Below are 27,236 nucleotides of genomic sequence, written 5' to 3'. Positions count from 1 at the left end.
CTGTGCCTGGACTAAATATCACCACTCTGCAGGGCACTCCCAATCTAGGATCGCTCTTATCACATGAGTCCTTCTAATTTGTTCCTGATGCATTTTCACGTTACACTTGTATCTGCATCCAACACTTATACTGGACTTGTATTCTTATCTTGAAGTTGTAGCTTGTCGTCATGCCTCCTAGTTTGACTTACCATAACTTTCTGCCCTTTCCTATCCTAGCCAATGACCTTTGGTGTGCACTCATTGAATGTTGCTTTGGATTAAATCATCTGCAAAATAAATGTAATGCAATATGCAATATAAATGTAATGTATAATGGTTATGTACAAGGGCTGCGTATGATGGTTGTATATAAGGGTTGCGTATGCCGGTTGTATATAAGGGTTGTCTGTTTTTAAGCAGGAGAGTTGATAGGAACATGTGCAAGAACTGTGGGTTGGTTCCATGGCCATCATGTGACTGATAATCAGGACCAAGTGTGTGAGGTGCAGGATTAGCTCTTTTCTCTTCTGTGCAGTGTTGCTAATCTCTCTGTGTGGAAATGCTAACAGCTCTGCACATTGATGTTAACTCTTATGCGCAGTGATGCTTAATGTTCTCTGTGGTGATGCTAACTGTTCTAAGTGGTGATGCTAGCTGCTCTGTGCAAGTTAAATATAAGCACTTTGTTCCCCTCAGACAGTTTGGCAAGTTTAAGCGATAACCAATTTTTTTGACATCAAGAACACAGAAGCATTTTTCAAATTTGATTCATACATTTCTGTACTTCAGTCACTTCAATGGAATCATTCTCATTAGTTATTCATCTGTGAGGCCTTGGTGATTTCATCGTCTGTGGGAGATTGTCTGAGGTTTAAGCACCCTCAGCAAAGCAACAAAACTGCCTGTTTAACTCATAAAATCCGGTCATTTTCAGAAAGTGTCATTTGGCAAAACTCATTTGCCACGAGTAAGGGCTGCCTCTGATTGGATTGTTATGTCATTTTGATCATAACCTTCTGTCTCATTAAAAAAGCGCCCGGGTTTGCTTTTGAAGCTGAAGTAGCGCGGCGAGAGCAGCTGATGGAATCAGCGGAGAATGAGCTAGAAAGGAAGGATAATTGGGGGCCTCGTAAGGCCGAGACGCCGGTTTAACGCGCCGTCCTCAAAAACTTAAAAAAAAAAAATCCAGACAACGTAAGTGTAATTGGGAGAGAGGAGACTCCCAGAAGACCTCACTCAGTGAGGTCGCGAGCCTTTGAAGCCCGGAGATCTGAGACCTGCCGTTAAAAAAAAAAAGACCAGACGGTGCCCCAAATCCCCGCTTTTTTAAACGGACAACCCGGCGACATGCTTTATGGACGCGGGGGATCCTAACGCAGATATGGGGTCGGAGTCCCGTTTCTCACCGAGCGGGGCTCACTGACTGAACGGCTGAGCTTCCCAAACACGGCCTTCGGGACGAAACAGGAACCGACTTTATTCCCCAGACTTTTACGGAGCTGTAAAGTCATAACTTATGACTCCGAACACAAGCTGCACCAGGACGCGCGAGCCAGACCTGTAATTAAACGCTGAAATATGGCCAAAATCAGTGATAAAGGAGAAGGTTGTGACTTTAAGGGCACGGGGTGATCTTGTGAGCCCTTTATAGTGCATTACTCCTCATAATGGCTTTCTGTATAGACCCTGGGTTGGCCTTGTGTGAATGGTCAGGTCAATGACTGTACATAAATTACATGCGCATGCAGCATCTTGAATGGGATGATATATGACGACTGTGAATGTCGAATAAATACTTGTAAATGCTGAATTTGTCTCTCTTATGAATGTGTATTCAGTGTGACTGTGCCCTCTCTCCTATCCAAAAATGAAATTTCCCCTACACTTATGAATAAAGTAATACTGTGCAGCTTTGCACAAGTGGCCTCATAGTAGGGAAACAGGCTCTGTGAGTGGCTCTTGTGTAAATACTGTAGTTATACAGTGCATGTGCTTATTTTTATTGCCTGTATTTAGTGCATGCTATTCCATAATAAGAGACTAGAGCTAAATTCACCCAAAGTACAGGCAGTGACATCACTTTATTAAAGATTTAACTAGTTGAGACTCTCTTCCAGGTTTGGCGGGAGCCAAGAATGGGTATTAAAACCATTTCATGTGGGCACAATATTTCGGCTTAATGAAAGTGCTCGGATTGTAATTGGTGTTGTTGTTTGGGTAGGGGCATGAAAAACCCCCAAAGCCAACATGAACTCGTAGAATCTAATTACAAAGTCTGGGCCCGAAATATCATTACGCGAGGAACTCAGCTAATGTGTTCCAAACACAAAATGGGCTTATGCACAGCGACCTATACGAGACGTTGTCCAGAACACACAATACAGTAAGACTGCGGGGAGACAGTGATGTCTTCAAAAGAAACATCTTGACAAGAATTTTAATTGAAAGGAAATGGCATAGTTTGAATTAATACTTTACTTGAAGTGAATGGGTGTTAAAAATACAGCATTGATATTAAATGCCAAGTCATGGCAGAGGTGCACTTATAGGGACGAAATGTTCTGCAAAGATTTTCTGCAATAACGTTCATGGTAACAAGCAATAAAAGACATTCCAGCTCCAAGGGCTGCATTACTCATAAATCACATGTGATGTAGCACTTACGAACTTCAGACATTAGAGTCTAAGAGTGAAGAAACATCCGATTTTCTTTAGAAGTTCCTTTATTGCTAATTTTCTCTCAGCATCCCATGTAAAACCCTACCTTGATCATATGAGGTCAGTGTGCCTAGAAACACACAAAGGAAATATTCATTTAAATCATGCACAAACGTCTTTATTGGAATTAATCTGTGGTTTTGTCAGGAAATCAGAATTAAAAATTAGATCTGCGCCACAAATTTCTTAGAATCCTTTTAGCTTTTAAAAGTCAAAGCAGGTATAAGCTGGGAAATGAATTTTAATAGAAAAATTAAGAATGTGGTCACGGCTTAGAATTTAATTTAGTCTGTTATTACTTTAACCCAAAATTGAGGCCATATATTAATAATCAAACATACTCATGCAAATGTATGTTTCCATTGCCAATATACACAGAAATAAGACATTTAGTCATTCACATTTTTTCTACAGTATGTTTGAAATTACATTTCCCAGAAAGCAAATTAAATAAATTACATTATTATCTACTTAACAGACACCCTCATATTATCTAAACTTTCAATTTTTATTCAAGATCCATTTATACAGCTGGATATGTCTTGAAGCAACTCACATTAATTACTTTGATCCAGGGTACAACTGATGTGCCCCACCCTGGAGTCAAACCTGCAACCCCTGAGTTTATGACTGGCTCCCTACTGGCACGCACATGGAAACGTAACCACACAAACACATCCCATAAACATGGCCAAACAAACACATCCTGTAAATATAACCACACAAACACATCCCATAAAAGTAACCACACAAACACATTCCATAACCTTCCTTAAAGTGAACATACATTCAGTAGAATGGTTCAAATTAATTTTACAGAGGGTTTGCATAGTCTGGTTGTTCTGTTCATAAATATAAGCATTATAAATCTGCTTAAACACAGTTGGTGTTGATTATGATGTGTTATTAGATAAAAGTGTGACTCTCTGGTTCAGTTATTGGTCTGCGTGACAAGTTTCTCCCAGCTGATCTACAGACAGTTTAAATTGTGTCTGGGGGCCACACATAAAAAGCTTAGGTTTCTAGAACCTCTCAAAGATTGTTCTTTCCCCGTCACACAAGACCTGTTCCACCCACTCAGCATCGAGGCCCCACAGTAACAACAAAACACATGGCCAAACTCCCATCATGCACTGCAGCAGACACATCAGACATTGCCGTTATACTGGCAGCGAAGGCGGCAGACGCTCAGCCATCCTTATCTCCGTGAGTAATGCGTATGCCTTCCCGTTCTGCCGCCTTTCAAAATCTCATATTTTTATTTTTTCTGTCTCTCATTTCCCATGAAGGGGCTTCGACAGGCCATTGTGGGATTTGTAAACCAGGAATGGTCTAGCAAGTAACCCCTTTTGAAAGGACCAGGTTACCCGGGAGACACATTTAGATAACAAATGGCCCGAGCAGCGCTATGCAGGTTCGTTTCACCCAATGAAATCCATCAAATCCCTACACATCCTAACCCCCCCCCCCCAGCAGTGAGTGCCTGTCAGGCAAGAACACACCTGAGGTCACTGACTGACACAGCTGTGTGGTGGTGGAGTGGGCAGGAGGGGGGGTTGGCTGGTTACCTAGGAAATGGAATAGATTACCCCCCAGCAGCATGTGCTTGGTGCTTCAGGTGCTGCTTAAAACCTATTAGAATGTGGACACGGTCTGGGAAAGGAAGTCCGATTTCATGGCCAGAATATAAAAACATACAACTGTATGGATGTGAATGTGAACAACTGATATTTAAGGACTCTGGATGCATTATAAGCACATTCCCTGATTTAACAGTGGAGCTCATATGAGAGGGGGCTTTGAAACACTGTTAGGGATGGAAATTGGAGGAATGCTATGCAACGTGCTATTTTAGCCAACCTAGAAACTGCAGATTGTGCAAATACTGTACTTCTTAATATTAATGTCATATAAAACAGCATAAATGCTCTTTATTCCACTTCATGTGAAGTTTTATAATAAATATAAAAAACTGAGATATAAAAAAGCAATTATCTGGAAGATCTTTATCATTCACCAATCACATGGTCTGAGCTGCTCACCAATCACGTCGCCTGATCTGTTCACCAATCACACGGTCTGAGCAGCTCACCAATCACACGGTCTGATCTGCTCCCACATCGCATGGTCTGAGTTGCTCACCAATCAGCACATCGCCTGTCTGTCGCATTGGGAGTAGAGTGGACGTAACTACGCTCTGATTTCTCTAACTGCTGCTTTAGATCACACACGAAGGAAGAGATCCACACCCTCTAAATAGCAGAACCTCCCATGCAATTTGTGTTTAGCTGAACATCAAACAGAATATCTGGTACCACACTGACCTGTCCCAAACAAGTCTTCCTGTGATTGTTGATTTCCTGTTAAATTCAGTTCCGCTGTACCAGTACCAGTATTTTTTGACTCTGAGCAATTTCTGATCTGGCATTCTGACGTAGAAACAGTGACGCATGTAATCCAAAATAGGAGTCCAAAACATCGCATTGCAGGCATTTAGCAGACACTATTATCCAGAGTGTCTTCCACTGTTGCATTGTTGCACTACAGCTGGATATATACCGAAGAAGTTCAGATGAAGTACTGTGCTCAAGGGTACAATGGTAGTGTCCTATCTGAGAATCAAACCTGTTACAAGTTCCCTCTTTATATTACTACTCTGCCAACGCTTTTTGGCAGAATAAGACTGTTTATAACTAACAGGCTAAATACAACTAATGCACCAATTACATCAATGCTTTAGCTCCAGGTACCTCTATGACAATTGAGCCTGAAATACAAAAAAAAAAGCCTAAAATTAGTTTAATTCCAAAAATTGAACATCCTGTCCTGGTAAGGAAGCAGAGGAAGTAGTGGAGAAAGGGGATGAAATTGTAGCCATGAGCGTGCCTTTTGTCCGGAAAATACGGGTCTGGAAAGAAAGGATAATTAGGCTCTTTGCTGAAGAGGAATCAGAGCCATTAAGGACAGGAAGAGGCCTGCTATGAGAGAGACAAAGGAAATGTCACGGATTGGCACAAGAGGAGTGTCACAGCAAGACTGTCTGTCCTCTAATGAGACCCGATTCTGACCCAGAGATGAAATGTGCTGGGATTGTGAATAGAATGACACAATAGGACATATTTCATTCCAAGTTAATGGTAAAAGAAAAGTAATGACCGGTTTTATAATGCCAGTCCGTGAGAAAAAGAATTCAGAAGGCTACAAAACTGCGTGCTAATGGGGCTTCAGCAATGAATTTGCTTACGAAACACTGCGCTTGTACATAGAAATGCACAAATTTCTAGTAATGCTTTGCATATTTGATCATAAATCACCATCCATTTAGCTTGGGGAAGAAAGTAAATATCTGGAAATTGGGAGATAAGTGTGAAATATATTTGCTGGGGAAAAAAAAGAACATGTTGATTTTATGAGCTTATTCTCCCTGTTAAAATGTTTTGCTTTCAAATGTTGTGGCACATACTAGGTTGAAAAGCACTAAAGAGAAAATGTTAATGAGCATAATCATCAAAGTCAGGCTGCCAAGAGCCAAAATGGATGAACACTGTCAGATGAAAAAAAAAACATTACCAGCATGTTAAGTACTGCCCTTCTATGATCATCCATTTTGGCTCTTTCATATAATCACAATAAACCATTCGTTTCCCCAGAGAACTGTTGGGCACATTCTAGAACATTGTTAAATTATGATTCTGTTTCAATACTGCCATATAAATTGTAATGTACATATCTGGTACATTTAAATATTATTTCACTCAAATCAAGATGACAAACAGAGCTCCAAGGGTCAAAACAAAAAGAAACATTTATAGACAAGTGAACAATTATCACTCTCATATTCTGACTCTCTCTTTCTCTCTCTCTCTGACACAGCCAGAGAATAGAGTAACTGTTAGTCTGCCTATGGAGACATACTGTATTACCACAAAATGATGGCACTTCAAGTAATGTTGAAAATCCAAGTTATACAGTCCTCAGGATAAACTTTGGGGTAAAAGGCTTATGGGGTGTCCCACGCACCACAGTGCGTCCCTTTCATTATGTGCCCACTGGCCATAAGATTAATGAGAGGAGTGTGGCAGGAGGGTTTGGCCCGTTTAGCATCAGTGCACAACCTCAGAGAGGAAACAGAAATAAACCCTGTCTGTACAGGACCAGACCACACAGGAACAGCACTTAGAACGGCATAGAGCTAAACGCACCGAAAAAAGTCTGCGTTCTGTTTGAGCTGGGCTGAAGAGTCCATTATGAGTGGATGCTTGTGTGTGTGTATGTGTGTAAATGTGCATGTGTGTGCAAATGTTTGTACTTCAGTGAGGATTGTGAAAGATATGAACACTTGAATTTAACTGTTAATCAAAGGGGAAAATTTTGACTGAATCCAGGTTCCTTATTATAGTCCATTGTGTAGAATATTGATACATATTTATCCAGGCACAATTAAAGCATGATTACATGCTATATTTGACTTGTACTACACTATTGTGTATGCATACGCGTATAAAGGTCTGTGCGCAGTGATATCCTATTACTGCTCTCATAAATCATTTCCTAAGTGTAATATTGGCCTTGACCAATGATAATAGCATTTTCCTGTGAGAGCCCAGCTGTTGTGTCTGGAAGAATATTAAAGATAACGTTGAGTTCTGACAGGCATCCGTTGCTTTCGCTGTGCCTGGCAAGGTTAATCTACATTCGAGTCATTTCCTGGGATGTTGTTTTTCCATAAGAGTGTTTCATTGAATTATGCACGAAGGCCAAACGGCTAAATGCGCTGTCTGTGGTAACGTGACTCGTCACCCAGGCGAATCGCTCTGATTCAGGCAGGATTTTCCTCCTTTATTCTGCCGGACGAAGGCCTCAGGCGAATCCTCCTGAGCAGGCTGTGGGATTACGGGCTCTAAACGAAGACGAGGAGGAGGAGAGGGAGAGGAAGAGCGCGTGCCAGGCTTCAGCCCCTTTTTCTGGGATCGTGCCCAGTTTTGTTTTTGTTTGTTTTCGTTTGAATTCGCAGGAACCAGGATCCAGCTGGCCGCGTTCTGGCGGTGGACCAGGAAGGACGTGTTGGAGAAGGGCGTGGCGCTGGCAGCCGGTCGTACGGAGGGAAAAGTCGGCGTGACGACCCTGAAGCTGTGAGCGCCATCCGGTTAGCGCCATCCGGTAAGCGCCATCCGGCGCTCGCTGCCTTGTTTCCAAAGCAACTGCGGCTTTAGTCATTGTTTAGAGAAAGCGCAACAGATGATTCAGGCTCCTCTGACTGATTGGACGCTGTAAAATGTGAGCAGGATGTAACAGGTGTAGCAGCGTCAGTTTGTCCTGTTTTCTGCAGTGTCCCCGCTGGCCTTCAGCCCTTAAGATGTTCAGGCCTGGATTCAATTGACTTTTTTTTCCTTAACTTTTATTAACAATTAAATGAGCATCTGGGAGAAATATGGCTGGACATCCTCTGGACGTACACCATGTCTCTGAGCAGCACTGAATGGCTCTGCGCAGTCAGGCCAGTGATCATCATGTAGCTCTGTGCAGCTCTGCGCAGTCAGGCCAGCAATCACCACGCTGCCCTGTGCAGCTTTGTGCAGTCAGGCCAGTGATCATTGTGCAGTCTTGCGCAGTCAACAGAAGGCTTCTACTCAATAGGCCAACAGTTTTCTTTTTTTCCAATATGAAAGCTGATAATTTTACTGCCATAGAACAAATTTTATTTATCATCATGTACTTCCATAAGGATATTTGGAAGAAAAATATAATCAATTAGTGTGAGATTAATATGTTTACTTCCATGAACAAAATCATTCCAATGTGTGTCACACATGACATTTTTTTTCCTTCACTGATTCAGGTGTTTCATTACAGTCATGTGGGAAAAAAAATCAGCTCATCTGAATCCTATTTGTATTTTTTTTTGTGATGAATGTGCATATGGTGATTCACCAGCATGTCCATTAGAAAATATTCAGGTCACCAGATGGGACCTCTGGAACTCAAGTGAATTCGATTCTGCTTTAATTATCTTTCAAAATGTAAATACATGTAAGTGATTATTTTCAAGTAGGGAGAGGAACTGGGATATGGACAGAGCCAGCAGACTTTCATGTTGATGCATCAGGCTCATATATTACCTGTGGCAGGTATTGGTTAGACCCTGCCTGAAGAAGATACATCAGCGCACAAATGGATGGGGTCAGGAATGCCCTGTTGCCAGGAGACTGTCTGCGACACGCGCCTCCTTATTAATCTTTCCCAAGATGAATCAGATCGTGTTTCACAGCGCTGCTCCTACCAAGCCAACAACAGGCTCTAACTCTGAGGTTCATTACAGCTGACATATGACCAATACTACCGGCAGACACACAGAGGATATTACTGCAGTACCTGGAATCTTAACATTAAATTATAGGGGACTGTCTAGAAAGAGATTTATGCATTTAAAAAGAAGAAGAAACTAATTTATTGGTTCATTTGTCACTGTCCGGACTGAATGAGTTAACTATATTACAGTAGCGATATTGATTCACTCGATTAAATGGCTGTTGCAGCGCTTGACAACTGAAATGGATAAGTTCGCTTAATTCAAAAGAAAGTTCAAACTGTTTTTTCTTCAGTAACAAGGACAACATGCTGTACTTCTATTTATTTTTCCTTCTTCAGTTACAAAGCCTGCATGCTGTACTGTTAAAAGTTGGTAGCAGTGAGCAGGGGTACACGGGGTACTCTGGGGTACGTGGGCTAGCAGTGAGTGGCCCTGGCATATGCTGGTTAGCTGTGAGCCGACCCTTTAGCACAGTGTGAGCTGTGCTGGGACAGGCTGTGTTACCCTGTGTGCAGTTTAGTACAGTGCGAGCTGTATAGGGACAGGCTGTGTTACCCTCTGCACAGTATAGCACAGTGTGAGCTGTGCTTGGGAAGGCTGTGTTACCCTCTGCACAGTTTAGCACAGTGTGAGCTGTATTGGAACAGGCTTTGTTACTGCACAGTTTAGCACAGTGTGAGCTGTGCCCGGGCAGGCTTGTTACCCTCTGCACAGTTTAGCACAATGTGAGCTGTGCCAGGGCAGGCTGTATAACCCTCTGCACAGTTTAGCACAATGTGAGTTGTACTGGGACAGGCTTGTTACTGCACAGTTTAGCACAGTGTGAGCTGTGCTGGGACAGGCTGTGTTACCCTCTGCACAGTTTAGCACAGTGTGAGCTGTGCCGGGGCAGGCTGTATAACCCTCTGCACAGTTTAGCACAATGTGAGTTGTGCTGGGACAGGCTTGTTACTGTACAGTTTAGCACAGTGTGAGCTGTGCTGGGACAGGCTTGTTACCCTCTGCACAGTTTAGCACAGTGTGAGTTGTGCTAGGACAGGCTGTGTTACCCTCTGCACAGTTTAGCACAGTGTGAGCTGTGCCGGGGCAGGCTGTATAACCCTCTGCACAGTTTAGCACAATGTGAGTTGTACTGGGACAGGCTGTGTTACCCTCTGCACAGTTTAGCACAGTGTGGGCTTGCTGGGGCACTGCGAATGACCTGCTGCAGTCTCATAGCCTAAACTATAGAGTGCATGTTTAGGGTCACACATGCTTGCGATTGGGATAAGTGAATTTAGGTATGTAAACAGTGTACAGATTACAGACTCACATGCCACTCCCAGCGGTTACTGTACATAATAAATATTTAGGCTCGGTTCTATTCATCACTGGGGCCCACTGTTCCGTAATGAGGACCAGAGCCTTCATATATCACTGCAAACCGCCATCAAACGCCAGAGGCCCAGAGAGGGAGCAGGTATGGATTATACACCCACCTTATGAACCTTAACCCTGCTGAGGCTGGCAGCCATATGAGAGAGACAAAAAAAGCAAGACCCCCCCCCCATCTGCTCTCTGCCAGTACTCCATCTGTGCTGAGTCTGTACTCTGCCAATACTCAATCTATACTAAGTGTGTACTCTGCCAACACTCCGTCTGTACTAAGTCTATACTCTGCCAATACTCAGTCCCTATTCAGCCTTGTTCACAACAACTCTCTCTGGCCTACCCACAATGCTCACATCAGCATCCAACACTGAACGCTGCCAACCAACATTGGCCCGTCCAACCACCTCTCAACACCAGAGTAATGAATCACTTTACTAATACCCCCTTTTGCTTACGCCCAAAATCTGACATATTTTCTGCCTGCCAATCTTGTGTTCCCTTGGAAATGCAAAATCCAAAAATTAAAGAAAGCTGAAACTTCTCAGCTTTGAAAAAAAAGATTGGTTTATGAAAAGATTACCCGCATTAGATCATTTCTCTTCTGTTTTTTTTGGTACTGAAACATGTGGCTTTGCTGTTGAGTCTAGGACACTGAGAAGCTCTGGAGAACAGCAGCCTTCAGATGATGAAGAACAAGCATGAACACACAACCCGATGGGTGTTATACAGCATATTAAAAACCGTTTCTGATTGGTTTATAAAAGTCATCAATGAGACGGAGTGTCAAGAAAGCCCTGTGCTGTGTGGGTTGGAGATGGGATCACACAGGAAATTGAGTTTTTCAGCTCCATTAATGTGATGGGCGGAGCTTAAGCGAGATTATGGAGGATTTTTACATGACAAATCTATATATAGAAGCATGCATATACATGTGTATAATTATGCTTATGTAGAAATATGTATTTAGATGTGTATAGTTGCATTTTTATATGTACAAGTATGCATACATATATATATATGTGTGTGTAGTTGGGTTTATATGTAGAAGCATGTATATAGATGTGTATAGTTGTGTATGTAAAGGTATGTATACAGAACACATTTCTATATATTGCTTTATATATATATTATTTTCATTCCCAAAAAAACTGAATCAGTAAGACAGTGCAATCAATTCCAAAGCTGTGGTTTGCTGGAGCCTAAGCTTTGTGTTTATCATCCACTTACAAATAAATCCAACTGTTGGCTTTCCTTTTTCCACAAACTCAGTTTGGCAAGTTAGACTTGGTGATCACTGAACTCACCAAAATGTTTTTGTGGGGGGAAACCCTACATTTTATCGTGAGGCTAAACTCAGTTAAGGCTCTGTGTTGACTGAATCCGGGGCTGTGTTCCAGTGAAGTGAGGTCGCGAATGAACCGAGCTGGAAAACATGGTTTACCAAGCCATCGCAAAATGCTTGCAAGCGTAATCAGAAAGACGCAGATGTCAGTGGTGCGCAAATCCAAACTGCAGTGGACTTAAACCGGCTGGCACGACTGATTATATTTCTCTATGTGTGGCAGTAGGTGAAATAACAATTTGTAAATATGTGCACTGTTATTTTTCCAGAAGGGTTGCGCTGCGGAGGAAAGCTCACTGAAATATGGAAATGCTTCGGTTCAGTACATTTCCAGCAGGATGTTGGTTCAGATCAGATCGCGTTTAGCTCGGTGTAAATATTTGGAGTGCATGGGGGGACCTGTGTACAGAGATCAGCTTTTGTGTTACTGCCGAATAAACAGAGATCAGACATTCCAGCTCTTTCTCCTGCAGGCGCTGTTCTACTATAAATACATCTGAGCACCGTATTAATCACAGTGACCCTGTGTTGTGCGTTTGTATCCGAGCGCCATGTTAATCACAGTAACCCTGTGCTGTGCATATTCATGAGGGCAGGATTAATCACAGTGACCCTGTGCTGTGTCACAGCTTTAAGTACAAGGATTCTAAACCTGATGATGTGGCAGTTTCCGGAACTCATTTTTCTTGATTGATAATATCGCTGAAATCAGTTTTTCATTCAAATTACTGTGTCACATGGAAAAATATTTGAGCGTTTGACATACGGTATGGATTACATCTTTACATCTCCACACAGAGCCGTGTGTGTGTGTAATTTATGTCAGCTTGAAGCTTTCTTTACTCCTGGTGATATTCTTCATGTACAGCACCCATTAATAATGAATCTGGTGTCGCTGTGACTCAGATGTGTGCCTGCAATATCTGGACTGCAGCAACACAGCGGAGCAAAGAAGCTTCAGATTCATCAGACATGTGTTGGGTTTGAGGGACTATGGGCTGAACGAAGCATTTTTCATGATTTATCGTCTCTGGTGAATTCTGGGAAACTGGAAACATAAAACACACATGGGAGCATTCTGTGAAAACCCTACAGGGGGAGAAGAGGACAAAAATAGCAGCTTTGTTTCAGTTAAAAGGACTAAAAGTATGTGACTTGTAATACTCAAGCCAAAATGAAGCACTGTCCTTTGTCAGCACAGTAAAAATATCCTTTTTCAGTTCGGATGCATTAAAACAAATTGTCCACCACACCCCATGTGGATCAACACAGACCTGTATAACGCATACAACTACACTGAAGGGTCACTTGGTTTCCAAATGGGAGAAAATGAACTGGTGCCATGTTTTTTCACTGTGGTGGTGGGTCTTTTCAGACACACGCGTGATGAATGAGGATCTGTGTCCGGCGTGTGCAGTTCCTCAGTCATTACACCTGGGAGTCCCATGTGTGAAGGGAGGAACAGGAAGAGGAAGAGGAAGAGGAGGAGAGGGAGGGGAGAATTAAGCAGGCCTTTCATCTCCTCTGCAGGCCTGGACCCCCAACCCCCCCCAAGAGCAGGCTAGTCCACCCCACCCCCCCTCTGCTGGGCGTCATTAACATTGCATGTGTAGAACTTTGTTCAATCGAGACTCTACTGTTTCAAGTGTCTGGCAGGGCCGGGTCAGTTTGCTTGTCTATGCTTGGCTGTGCTGGCTCAGCGCGTTTGGTTGTGCTAGCTCAGGGTGTTTGATTGTGCCGGTTCAGTGTGTTTGGTTGTGTTGGCTCAGTGCATTTGGCTGTGCTGGCTCAGTGTGTTTGGTTATGCTGGTTCTGTGTGTTTGGCTGTGCTGGCTCAGTGAGTTTGGTTGTGCCAATTCAGTGTGTTTGGTTGTGCTGGCTCACTGTGTTTGGTTGTGCTGGCTCAGCACGTGAGTCCTCTTCCAGGCCCCAACAGTGTGGTCTGAATTGACTGGTTGATTGCTGTGCCATTGCCCTGGTTACAGGGGTAGTGAGAAACAGGGAACAGAAACCTCTCGCTAAGGGGTCAACACCCTGGTCAAGGGTCCTCTCTCCCCCTCCTGCCCCTCCGCCCACCCCACCTCCCCGCAGGGTCAAAGGGTAGAATTGGATAAGGGAGAACATCAAAGTCCTGTGCATATGTCAACGTCATTGCTTTTGCAGCTTTGTGCACGGAGCTGGCGTTACTGACATTTCGTCATCCAACAAACATCCAGAGAACCATTGACTGGAACACACTGCAGGCCACTGTCCACTATGTATGGGGCGACATAGCTCAGGAGGTAAGACCGATTGTCTGGCAGTCGGAGGGTTGCCGATTCAAACCCTGCCCTGGGCGTGTCGAAGTGTCCTTGAGCAAGATACCTAACCCCTAACTGCTCTGACTAATGAGAGGCATCAATTGTAAAGCGTTTTGGATAAAAGCGCTATATAAATGCAGTCCATTTACCATTTACCATCTGTCCGCAACACACTGAGAGAATCCACATCTATCCATTTCCTCTCTGCAGGGAATGATGGGATAGCTCAGTAGCTCTCTCATTGGTTTTCCTTTGAAGTGTCCAGATTTACGTCCTTGTTTTCAATTTCCCCGGGATAAAATCTACTGCTCTTCTATAAATAAAAACTTGTTCTTTGACAAAAAGACATCTAAAATTAAACACATATCTCGCTTGAAGCAAAAGTTTTAATGTTCACAAAGAAGTACTGTGCTATTATACATTTGATTTATCTGATTTAAGGAATTATGTGCTTCCCTTTTTTTTTAAAAAGGGGGGGGGGGGGCGGTACTGGCTTTTCAAATGGGTCTTTGCCGGTCTGCAAAAGCAAACAGTAGAGGTAATTTAACGCAGGTGATTTATAAGTGGCTTCAGAACTCAGAGCTGGCTAAAACCAACCCTGTTATTCAGATGCGTTTAGGCTGAACCTCTTTGATTGGTGGCATTCATACCAGAGGTTTCCCATCAAGGTTATTGTTAAATCAGGTGCGCAATTCAGACCAAATCATTTTGTGATACGTGGGAGTCGTACCCTGAATTAATGAGCCGTGCAGAAGCACAGTAGACGTCTTCAGAAATGTCCTTCAATAACGCATTAATAGGGACGGCGAAACGGAGCTTTAGAATGCAGACAGCATAGGTGCCTGAGAAGAAGACAATATATTTCTCTCAGAAAAAGTCCTTTATTGATTGTTTTTTATTTAATTATTTTACTTTGCTGCAGTGGAGATAAAAAACTTGCAATGACCGTCACATAAAAATGAAATGTTTCGAAAATTAAGCTGTAAGAGTGATAGTAAATATAGATAAATCTATATGTCATATGCAGTAAAAATATAGCAGTAATTAATGTGTTGTAAAGATATCTGTATGTAATATGCTGCAAAGAGCATATGTATTTAAAATGCTGTAAACACTCATGGGCTGGTTACATGCTGCTTGTGTACAAATGTGCGAAACAGTGTGTTGCTCTATGGTGGAATCATTCAAGGATGCAATCTAAGTGAATCAATATTCAACAATATCATCTACAATAAGCCAAATGTACAGAGTAAGCACAGGTAGAGTCATAGCCCTGTGTCGTGCGTGACAGGGACCTTGTTATTGTTAGCGTGTCAGGAGGCGGTGTGAGCATTAGTGCGTCAGGGGGGGCAGCTGTCAGTGTGTCAGGGGGGGCAACTGTCAGTGTGTCAGAGGGCGTTGTTAGCGTCACGGTCGAGGACGCGTAACGGGTCTTTACAGCGGTGACACGCTGCTCTTGACAGAGACGGATGGGGGAGTCGCCCGGCTCGGCGTTCGCTCCGCGTGCGGCGCATTCAGGTCCCATTAGACACGCCCGCGACGGGCATGCCTGACGCGCTCGCCGCGTAGCAACCGCGCATTCCTCAGGGGGGCCCCCGGCATGCCAGCGCCGCTGCGTCATCCGAGGGGGTCACGCGTGAGATTTCGGATGAGGCGGTTCGGATGGGGTCAGGCACAAGATTTAGACGAGGCGTTTCTGATGGGGTCATGCGTAAGATTTGGGTGAGGCGTTTCTGATGAGGTCATGTGTAAGATTTCAATGAGATGTGCGGGAGACTCCGGTACAAGTCTGCCTGCATAAAACGGATCCGCACACTCAGGTTTCCTCACAAGACATACAAGTGCCCTTAAGCAGCACAACAACACTCTCTTCACACTCATAAGAATCAATCGATCTCTCAACCAGAACTGGCAGCGCCATGGTTGTGTCACAAAATCATTTCTACGTCCGTCAGAATGTACATTCGTTTAACCCTTTCACTGCTGGCTTTGCTCAGTATTTAAAAGGCAACATCACACTTCCGTTTTTAGTTGACGTACAGATTTAATATAGTTTAATAAATATTAAGAACATACTTGATTGAGCTTTCGATGAGGGTTATGAGGTACAAGTTTCATTTCTGTGAACAGTTTCCTGTGAAGAATCTTTCTGTGACTTGAAAACTGTGAAACCACTTCGGAAAATTCCAGGACAACTTCTACTGAAACAGTTTAGCTCATAGCTTATTGAATAAAGGCATGTGCTAAACTCCTCCCCCAGTGTTACTAGTCTAAGACACATTACAGCTTTTCCTCAAACCCAAAATAAATGGTGGTCTGGCTACAAATGAGACTGATAGCCTTTGGGCTATTTAGATTCCGCATAGCAGAAAATTAGTCTGTGACCCCGAAAATTATCCCAAGAACACAAAACGCCCATAATGACCCACTAATTATATTTCTAGATTACACTAATTATTTATGTTACAATCAAAGCAGGTCAGCCCGTACGGTCAAACACCTGTGTGCGTGTGAACAATGAATTTCACCAAGTATGCAGCCATACACTTTGATTTGTTAAGATAGATAATGAGAGAGGACATTCTTTTTAATAAGTAAAGGTACAGGTGCTCAGTAATGGTGTTGTCTGAACATGGCAGGATGCTGTTGACTGCCAGGCTGTCCAATTACATTTTTTAGAAAATCCTCTAATTATTTACTCTTTTTTAAGGCTGGGTGGAAAGCCTACAATATGTGATGTGTTTATATATAGTAATACAAAATATACTATTACAATATGCCAAGAAACAAACTCAGAATTAAGGCTCAAGCTCGTAGCCTTTACTTGCATTACAATTAGAAGTATTCAGCAAAACTCCCCTCAACATATACTAAGAACTATACCAAGAACTGTGAATAAAATAATAAAAGATTACATTAATAAATTAATAAATAATAGCAGCATCTATTTACTGACAGCTAAGCAGCTCATTATCTCCCCCGCTAGCTTGCATCCAGGCCTTCATGCTACATTTCTCAAACCAGCTTAAGGTTTGCTTGACAATTACTGCAGGTAACTAACAGGAATCTGAATATTCACAACATACAAACTAAGCATAATAATGTAGCAAACTGCTTACCTTAAGGTAGTGTTTGTTTTTTTCTCACTTGTTTCTTTTTGGGGTGGTTGTGTCTGGGTTTTAGCCCAATTTTCCTCCTGTTTCTCTGTAAAGTGACAAGTTTTAATCTGAGTTTAATCTGAATTTACCCGTTTTATTATCTAGGACAGTGGTACCTTGTTCCTAGAGATCTACCATTCTGTAGGTTTTCATTTCAAACCTAATTTGGCACACTTGACTGCATTAATTAGCAGCTGAGCAAAATCTCTAGCTGTTGAATGAGGGGTGCTTTGTTAAAGTGAAAACCTACAGGGTGGTAGACCTCCAGTGACAGGATTGCTTACCACTGATTGAAAGAGATGTGATAGAAGGTGAGGAAAATACCGTCAGTGTGTAAATATCTACCTGCTGGGACATTTAATTAAGAGTGTGGTAAGCACTACCGCTAGAGTGACTGATAGAACTATAAACATTGTGTAAGAATTGTGACAGGATTGCTTACCACTGATTGAAAGAGATGTGATAGAAGGGTGATGGAAAATACCACCGTCAGGTGGTGTCAATTATCTACCTGCTGGGGACATTATAATATAAGAGTTGGCTGGTTAAGCACTAGCCTGCTAGAGTGACTGATAGAACTTATAAACATTGTGTAAGAAAGCATTGCTTTATATCTGACTACAGGCTTTCAGGGTTTGATGTGTCTTGTTTCTTGTTCTTAATGTACGTGTGCCTAAACTCAGGGTGTCAGTAGCGCCTTAGCAATCAGCAAAACAATGATGCCAGTATGGAGTAAATGGACTGCATTTATATAGCACTTTACAATTGATGCCTCTCATTCACCCATTCACACACACACACACCCACCCCAACACCAACAGTGAAAGGCTGCCATGCAAGGTACCAATCAGCTCATTGGGAGCAATTAGGGGTTAGGTGTCTTGGTCAGGGACACGTCAAACACCCAGGGCGGGGGATCGAACCGGCAACCCTCCGACTGCCAGACAACCAACCGCTCTTACCTCCTGAGCTATGTCACCCCATGTGGAGTGAAATCACTGTTTTTAATATGACAGCGCAAAAATGAGGAAAGTGCAAAAAACAAACTGAACTCTTGCTTTTCAGTTCTGCGCTCTTGCTTCTATTTTTGTACCCAGAAATACGTTCGGGTTCATTCTTTCATTGCAGTTTTTTTATTGCATTTCTAAAAGACACAGTTCAATTTCAAAATGTATGCAAGTATATGGTATATACGTGTGTGTGTGTGTGTTTTAAGTGTATTCATTATACATAAGTTCATATGAAATAAGTTCTCTTATTTTCATATAGCATTTTGCTGTATAGATTACAAATGGTCAAAAAAAAAAAAACAGCACTGTTAGGAGCAAATTACTGAGAGGGACTATAAAAAACTTACTGAACAATGGGGGGACCCCATCCTTTGTAAATATCACTGCACTGAATGTTTGTTCTGGTGATTTTCTCAAGGACAAAATGTACAGAATACACAGCACAGCACAGACTGTTAATTCACACATTTACAAGCTATCTGAGAATCATCTAGAGATTCATCATGAATAATCCAGACTTGATTGACTGTGTAATGCACATCAATTCCTTACATTTCACCCACCCAGGGCTTACCCCAAATGCACCACAGTACAGTAGGGGGAGTTACTCATTTAAATGGTAATTTGGCCCCAAGTTTCTGAATTTCATCTGCATTTTCGCATCCAATAAAAACAGTGTCTAAATGCAATCAAAGAGCAGCTTGAACACATTCATAAGAACTCATGAAAATAATGGCACATCTGGTACATAATTTATACATTAATGGGAGAAAATTGCATGCTGAAGATACCTTTGAGAATCAAAGTTCTGGCCTTCATCAATATTTTAACATTTTTCTACATTTCAAATATTAATTCAACATTTATCCTCAAAACTGTCTCACAAATAAATGCAGAAATGAATGTTTTAAAGGCAAACAATTTGTTTAATTGCATGGATCTCACTGCAAATTATTTGCAAAGACAAAAACAAACCTTTATGTGTAGATGTATGACTCTGTGCCCTTGTCAATAAGTGCATTATGGGCATACCTGGGTGCATGTTTGTGAAAAGTCAAGAATCACTGGGTGCTCACCTGTGTTTTCATCTTTTATTTTAGTCCATGAATTCAGCTGTTAGCACTGCTCATGCAAACGAAATATTTGCATTGAAATTCTGACCCAGAGCATTGGGCTGGTCTACTTCAGCCATAAAATTAATGTTTGATATTACTCATCATGCCAGAGTTATATTTGCCCCTGTTTCTGTTGAAACACTTTATCAAATTCACCTATAATAGTGCATTGATGGGCAAATAACCAGTGAAACCATAGTGCTCAGTCTCAGAACCACTAATGTGCATTACGAGCCCAAAGGTTAGAGTAATTAGTGCTCTTTTCCTGAGAATGCAGCTCTTTGTACCCCACTTTTGAACACGTCACTGCAGGGTTTAAATAATCACCCATACTAAGTTCACGCATCCTGTGAGTTTACCTCCCCTACTCACTAGTCTGTGAGTTTACAGCACCTCCCTTAATCAGTGCAGCCAGATGTCCGTCGGCCTCTTGGTAATTCTACTTGTGCTACTGATAGTACACTACTGCTTGTGATACTCACAGACACAAGTGCTGAAAATAGAGCTTTATAACACGAACATCTTTTACCATTTAATAAGCCAGCTGTTGACACAGCAGAATCTCAGCATTAATACGTTAGCACATCAAGGCATATCTACCATTCCAAACCGAGTACTGCACATTCCAGAATGAAAATGGGCTTGTTTTTAGACTTCCCTCTCCCCCATCCTTAATGAGTTCATTATCGCCCCAGACAACTGTTTGCAGGTGTGAGGGGTGGACTACCCGGTGGATTGTGAGAATAGTGCAGTTCACAATTTAAAATAAGCAGAAAACATAAAAACTTGAAAATAAAACTTGGGCACAACTGACCTCGAGTTCATACGTTCATCGCTCTGAACTGTTTCGTGGGTTCTGCGTGGCACCAACTCTGAAACCTACAATCAAACCTCCATTTTAAATCCAAACATTCCTTCAAACTGGAATGTTATTTGCTGGAGATCGCTGTTCGCTCTTGGCTTTTTCCAGAAGGCTCCCTGCATACTGTATCCCCTCTTTGTGGACCCCAGGCGTGCTTTATCAAATGGACGGTTATTACAGAGCAATTTGGTTCAGTTTGGGTTTTTATTATGCGTAACCGTATACGACTGTAATTAAAGACTGACAGCCCCAGACCACCACTTACAAAAACATACCTACCGGCTGCAGGGATTCCAGCATGCATAAATAAATAAGTACGTGCATACACTTCCCAGATATTCTCTGAGCAGAACTGTGCACTGCTGTGGACAGACATGTATTAATGAATGCGGAGTGGCATTTTACATCTGTTCCAATGGCCAGAGCTAATCACCAGCCTGCTGGGTGCAGAATGTCAGGTGATTTAGCCTAAATCTCTCAAATGCCAAGTCGCAGTCAGGTGTAGATCTGTGTGGGTGTTCAATGTTCCCGAGCCTGTTCTGCTCAAGGGGGTGGGGGGGAGGGACACCAGTCTCCCGGACTCCACTCTTGCACACCTGGGCTATATTTGTGCATTTATCTGTAATTCAAAGTTAGCGACAAATGCTAATTGAATCCAGACTCAATAGAACATCTTTGCCGTCTCTCATGTGCACCAGAAACGTCTCTGCTGTGTGCAATTCAGAGAGACGTCTCTTCTGTGCACCATTTAGAGAAGCGTCTCTTCTTAGCGGTTCCTCCTGTTGAATAAAGGCCCTCAAGCCTAACAAAGCAAATGAAGAAATCTGAGTGGTGCCACTGAAATCTTAAAGAGCCAGGACCACCTACACTGCCACACACACGCACACACAATCCCACACACTGCCACACCCACACCTGCCACCATAAACCGCCACGCACACCCACACACGCCTGCAACACCCACACACACACCGTGCCACACACATACACACATGCACATGCAACACCACCACACCACACACGCACACACACACACACTGCACACACACAACAGCACACACACACACACCCATGCACATGCACACACACACACACACACACACTTACACACACACACACATGCACATGCACACACACACAAGGAATTTGAGACAGTAGGCTTACAGAAGCTTTTATTGCCGTAGGTCATGTTAAATCAGTTTGTCTGCAAACATGGGTCCGGCCATTTCCTGCACTTTCAGAATTGCATCTTCTTAGATTACAAAGACTTCCAGGAATGTTTATTTTGATCCCTGATTTGATTACATTAATATTCTACTCACAAGAAAATGATAATATTGATTTAAGGAAGAGGAAGGGAGGTAGCTATTGATGTTCTTGCAAAATGCTATAAAATAATAAAAAAGCACTTATCACAAAGGGCATTATTAAATCATACTGTGGTGCATGATACAGATCCAGGAACAACTAAACGTAATTTCTGACTCTCAGTCCAAGCTGGCTAATAGTTAGACCGTTTTGCTGACAAATTTTCATTTTGCCCATATTCTTGTTCTACAAAGGCAAATATTTTGTTCACACTTCAGCTGAAAACAGCTGACCATGTGATTATGTAGTGTGAATATAATAATATAATATAATATAATATAATATAATATAATATAATGTTTGACAGTATGTTGCCTGTTCAGTCTATGCTGTAGAGATCCCTTCCCTATCAGATTGTCTTCCCAATGGTTTTCATATTCGGTTACATTCATTTTCCTGGGGAAAATGATTGAGCTTGAAGTGAAAGTTTTTTTCAGCGGTGGTGTCTAGTGGCGGGTTTGAAAGCAGCCTTTGTGTGCAGCGGGCCTGCGCGCGGTGATTCAAAATGACAGGCCGGAGAGGATTCCCATTCCGAAGGTGGAGGGGTGAGTCGGTCCCGCGCCCGCCGATATAGGGTTTCATCCGCGGAACGCACCCCTCTCTCTCCTCGGGGTGAGTCTCTGGCCCCCCCCCGAGGGACTGATTTGGCTCTCGGCGTGACTTTCTGAAGGTCCAGGAAACGCGGCAGAAACTCGGAGGAAGTTCAGCCATCGGAGAAGACGTCTGATACACGTCTGGGGCTGCCGAGCAACTATGTCTACTGACTCCGTCCCGTGGACCTAAAGCCATTAATCACAGTCATTCGCAGTAAATATTGCTGTCTGTTACACGGAAATGGCTTTTTTGCTGTCAGACGCAATTGCTCGCTGAGAAAGCGTGATGCGTGACAAAAGCCGTTTAGGTTTGCGAGTCGGGGCTCCGCGTGTTTGTTATGGTTGAAATCGGTCTTCCACATTTCTGTTGAGAATGAATCAATGCAGATTTATAAATATTCACATGCTTTTCACCCCATGGACAGAGAGGATTTATGACCGAGCCTATTTTTTTCACCCAAATTAAAGCCTAATCAACATCAAAACCCGAACGTAGCACTGTACTCTTTCAGCGCAACTCTTGTTTTGAAAGGAAAATAGTTAGCACATGCTTAGATTAAAAGTTTTAATAAAGGATTTGGGTGTTTTCCGGGCCTATCAGGGGTCTCTGTGTTGAACTGTTGCCAGAAGAAAAAAGGCTAAGCTTGGTAAAAGGAATGCAGTAAGGACGTTTCTGATTGGCTGCTCAAACGGGCCATTTCACACAGACAGAGCTAATTAGCTGGAGCAGCTTTGACACATTCCATAATGAACTTAGTGGAGCAAGAGCCATTTCATTAGGGGAAGGGCCGCTATTCACTGAGCCGACCGCTCGTCCCTATCATTTATATTAATCAGCATTAACGAGGCGCTTGCGCTGAGCCTCGCTAACGACGCGGGGGTTACCCCGCTTATTAAAAGAATCCCTGGAATGCCGCTGCTCTTTTCAATAGAACAAGGCCTCTCCTCCAGGCCACGCCTCCGTCAGAATTCCCCATTAGCATTGTCCGGAGCCTTATAAAGGGATATAAAGACCGGCTCGTTCTTAAAGCTAACTACAAATGGCATCCTTGCAAAGGAGAGCGTGGAATAGCTTGGCTCCGGCCCACCGTGAAAGAGCATCTGGGCCAGCCGCCTACGGGGGCAGAGGGCACTGAGTAAATCAGGGGGGGGCTGAAGCGGTGGGGTAATAGGACCCCCCGATACAGGGAACGGGGTACCTCTGCCGAGATATCGGATTCATATCTGTGGTTTTTATCGTTCGGTCTGATCGCATCAGCCCTCCCCTCCCTCCGTTCCGACAGGCCGCTGTAACGGGATAGCAGCGCGTTCGGAGTTCTTGGGCTGTGGGTTTGGGGGTACGGGAGTGTCGTATTTGAGGGTACGGCTGGTGTCAGTGCCCCACATTGCATGATGGATGAAGGGGTTGGCGAAGGCGTGTCGCCGTGGTAACAGATTTCCCAGCTGAATCTCGGAGCGAGGGGGTGGGGCTCTGCTCCTGGGTATAGGAGCCCGGGTGCATGCTGGGAAATCCCTTTCAGCGAGGCTGTGGATGTGATAGAGGCTGAGCGCACCATGACCGTGTGACCCGCCAGCAGCTGTAAGGCCCACTGGTAACCGCCATTTGCCCAGATCTTGCCAGAGCGCTAAGGTCACCCGAGGGGGTATGGTGAGGGATGTTCAGCATGCTTTCCCCTCCAAAAGGGGGGGTTCTGGGGGGGGGGTACAACTGTGTTGTTCTGCAGGTTAGCACATTCCTCAGCAGGCTTCTCCCAATCCTGATGCTAGGCAATAACATGATTAGTGGGCCTGTGGATGTGTTGCGCCAGTGTTTATGTCAGGCTTACAAGTGTTTTTCAGTGTTTTAGAGGGAGAATGATGTGGAGCCTGTTAGTTTACAGTGTTTTAGAGGGACACTGACATGCAGCCTGTGTTAATATACTGTTTTTTAGAGGGTCACTGATGCACAGACCGTGATAATTTATAGCATTTTAGAAGGATGTTGATGTGTAGTCTGCGTTCATTTAGTGCGTTTTAGAGGAATGCCGATGTAGTCTGTGTTCATTTACAGTGTTTCAGAGGGACGCTGATGTGCAGCCTGTGATAATTCACAGTTTTTAGAGGGACACTGATGTCTGTGATTGCACTTGCTTTCTACATTTCCCTGGTGGAATTCATATTTTGAACAGAAGAGAGACTTGTGGTGTCTGGAAGCCAAATCTGCTCCCCCGCCAAATCGTGTTCCTTTTTTGTGCCCTGTCCCATTTAACAGCCGGTTTCTGTTTGCTGAAATTTCACAACTACAATGATCTGAAATCGGCTTGATCAATGTGACCCGGGGCTATTATATTACAATACAAAATGTGTTTTATATCTACATACATATTCACACCAAATGTAAAATGGGTGAAAGTTAAAGAATATCTTCTGTGTGCCGCAGGATTTCATTTCATGTGCCTAAAAATAATCTGGGCATTGTAAAACTGATAATAAAGTTTGAACTGTGATTTGTTTTCCTGGCCCAAATAAAACTCTCTTGTTAACATTTGAAATATTATCAAATATTCAATAGCCTCACTATCAGTCACTTTCAGCTCAGCGAAGATGAAAAGCAGCTGATGCAGTTCATCACTGATGTGATTAGTCTCTTCACAGAATCATAATCTGGAAGACGCATGATGAGATATCCCAGATGCTAATAATCAGAGGTTATTCTACAGCTGTCGGTTCAGCCAACGGGAGAAGGAATAGGGACTCTAGAATGGTACACAGCGATTCGTTTGACTTTGAAGAAATATTCTGGCCCGGCTTGCTGCCACACATGGCTTTGCGAGGCACTGAGATGAAGGTGGATGTTTGCGGTGCGGATTTAAAATGTTGACAGGTTATTTGCTCAGAGCCCTCTGAGCACGGAATCAAAAGCATTCGGATGTTTTAATGTCGAGATTACGGAGCGCTGCCTCGCACGCCGCACGCTAAGCGTCGGACTCGGCGGGATAAGCTAATAATCAGGAGCAGGAAGGCCGTGTGAGAAAAACATAAAAAATGCTAAGGCCGGTAAATCTCCCCCCATCTCTTTCATCAAATGGTAAACTTCCCCGCAGCCATGTGTCCTGACATAACTCACGAAACCGTCGGCACATGTTCCAGAATATTCCAGCAGCGCACATGTTTGCGGTCCGTCGCAGCTCCGTCCCATCCTTTTTGTTTGTTGATACGATTTGAGGACATTAGTCACCGAAACCAAACAGAGGAAAAAATGTGGCACGGGAAGGTTGGCTTCGATTACGAGCGCCTGCAGGTTGTCCAGATGAAAAGGCGCTGCCCTTTGTGTGTGGGAGACCAGCGGGTTTCGTACACAGCTATCTAACAGAGAGAAAACAGGGAACAGCAGGCCTTCAGTGAACAGAATTTACTGCCAGTGCCTGTAAAACAGATCTGAAGAAGCCCGAGGTTCTGTCTGCGTGGTACCTGGATGTTATTGGGTAAAATGTGCTGTGTTAAATCTCTGATAAACGTGGAACGGTTAAGAACAGATAAATCTTGAGAGCAGGAATGCTGACACCACATCAATGGTTGAGAGGGTTAGTGTTATGCTACCAGCATCCCTGAGAGTTATGGGTAATTTGTGTCCATGTCAAACCAAATTCTTCAAAATATCTGAATATCTGAATCACAGATATGCTTGAAATTAGAAGAAGTGAGACATGGACAGGGATGAATGCCTACTTATGAAATGAAGGCTTTCCTCTATGTCACTGTCCTGACTACCATTACCCAGAACAATATGCTGCTGTACAGGAAATTTCAAGTGAACTGTAAAGCTGACCAAAGACCTATTTAGCCACGAGATAATGATAATATACAAAACCATATACACTCTCAGAACAAAGGGTTCTTTGACTTGGTTCCATAGGGGAATCCTTTTTAGTTCTTTATGGAACCCCCTATGGTTGGTATGAAAAGTGTGAAAGCTCTCAAAATGAACTAATTTGTAAGAAGAAAAAAAAAACCCTTGATCTAGTCATGCACTTACTCCTGCACTGACTCCTGATTCCTTAGGGCCCGGACCATCACTGATGGCACCCCTGGCCATGGTCATTACAGATTGAAGTTTGAGTTGCACACATATTTTGTCCATTGGATAGGTTGAGTCCTTATTCTTACAGTAAAAAATACGCTCTCTGGAGAAATGTTCCAAAACACTCCTCTTTGTTTCCATAGAAGGACCCATCTAAGTATAGGAGTCAGTGCACGAGTCACTGCAGGTGTCACAGCAGGTGTCGGTGCAGGTGTCTGTGCAGGAGCACGTGCACGGAAGGCCCGGCCAGTCACCGCACCTTCCACATGAAATTGGGCGGAATTCACCTGGGGCATTCCATATGGAACAACAGGAAGACGTAGGGCTCTTATGCAGATACGGCACGCTCCATCTCTCCACAGCATGCTTCCGTGGATGCACCGGCCGTGCCGTATCCTGACGAAATAGGTCAGCCAATGGAAGACAGATGTTACTTGTTTCCTGTAGTCCTGTGCATCGGGGATCCAAAGCTCAGTGCTTAAGTCCTCATAAAGCTCTTCGTTCTCTGATAGCAAAGAGGAAACTCAGATTGCATGCAACATGCACTTCAGAGAATATTTTATTTCTACTTATATCAATATCAATATAATGGAGAATATTTCCGTCGGCCAGGGGATATGTGTTTGCATGTCTGGGTGCGTTCACGTGTGCGTGTGTGTATCTGTTTGTGCACGTGAGCATGCATGCGTGTGTGCATGCATGTGTGCGTGGCAGTTGTATAAATAGTGCTCTCCTCATCTGAGTATGAGAGTTACACGAGGAAGAGACATGTCCATCATTATCTGTATTTTTATTATCACTTTAATGACATTTGGGGTGTATGTTTTTTAATTCAATTATGTAATTCAATTAGGTTGTAATTATGTCATTTAGTTTTCAAAAACCAAATTAGAAAACTGCACACAGTTTTCACAAAAATGTTGGTTCCCTGTGCGGCAAATATTGTACAATATGTACAGGCCTACATAGATTTGGGACACAATGTCTGGCTGTTCATTTAAGAAAGAAACATAAAAAGCAGCAAAGAGAGTAACATGAAATTACTTG

General features: G+C 43.2%; 1 long non-coding RNA gene across 3 annotated transcripts in view; it reads right to left on the bottom strand.

Moving 5' to 3' along the window:
• Window positions 1–20,565, bottom strand: part of LOC135259773 (uncharacterized) — a 35,185-nt gene extending 14,620 nt beyond the window's left edge. Inside the window, exons 1-3 of one of the 3 annotated variants that reach the window (XR_010331371.1) lie at window positions 20,448–20,565; window positions 19,679–20,178; window positions 17,143–17,227 (exon numbers count right to left, since the gene is read on the bottom strand). This is a non-coding gene — a long non-coding RNA (uncharacterized LOC135259773). Of the gene's footprint in view, window positions 1–17,142; window positions 17,228–17,270; window positions 17,472–19,678; window positions 20,179–20,447 lie in introns of those variants that run through there. The other 2 variants (XR_010331370.1, XR_010331372.1) reach the window with 2 other exon arrangements.
• Window positions 20,566–27,236: the final 6,671 nt, after the last annotated feature.

The sequence above is a fragment of the Anguilla rostrata genome, chromosome 7 (genome assembly GCF_018555375.3).
Source record: "Anguilla rostrata isolate EN2019 chromosome 7, ASM1855537v3, whole genome shotgun sequence".
Lineage (NCBI taxonomy): Eukaryota > Metazoa > Chordata > Actinopteri > Anguilliformes > Anguillidae > Anguilla > Anguilla rostrata.
The sequence above is the reverse complement of the archived record's forward strand: the minus strand, read 5'-3'. Positions and strand labels throughout refer to the sequence as shown.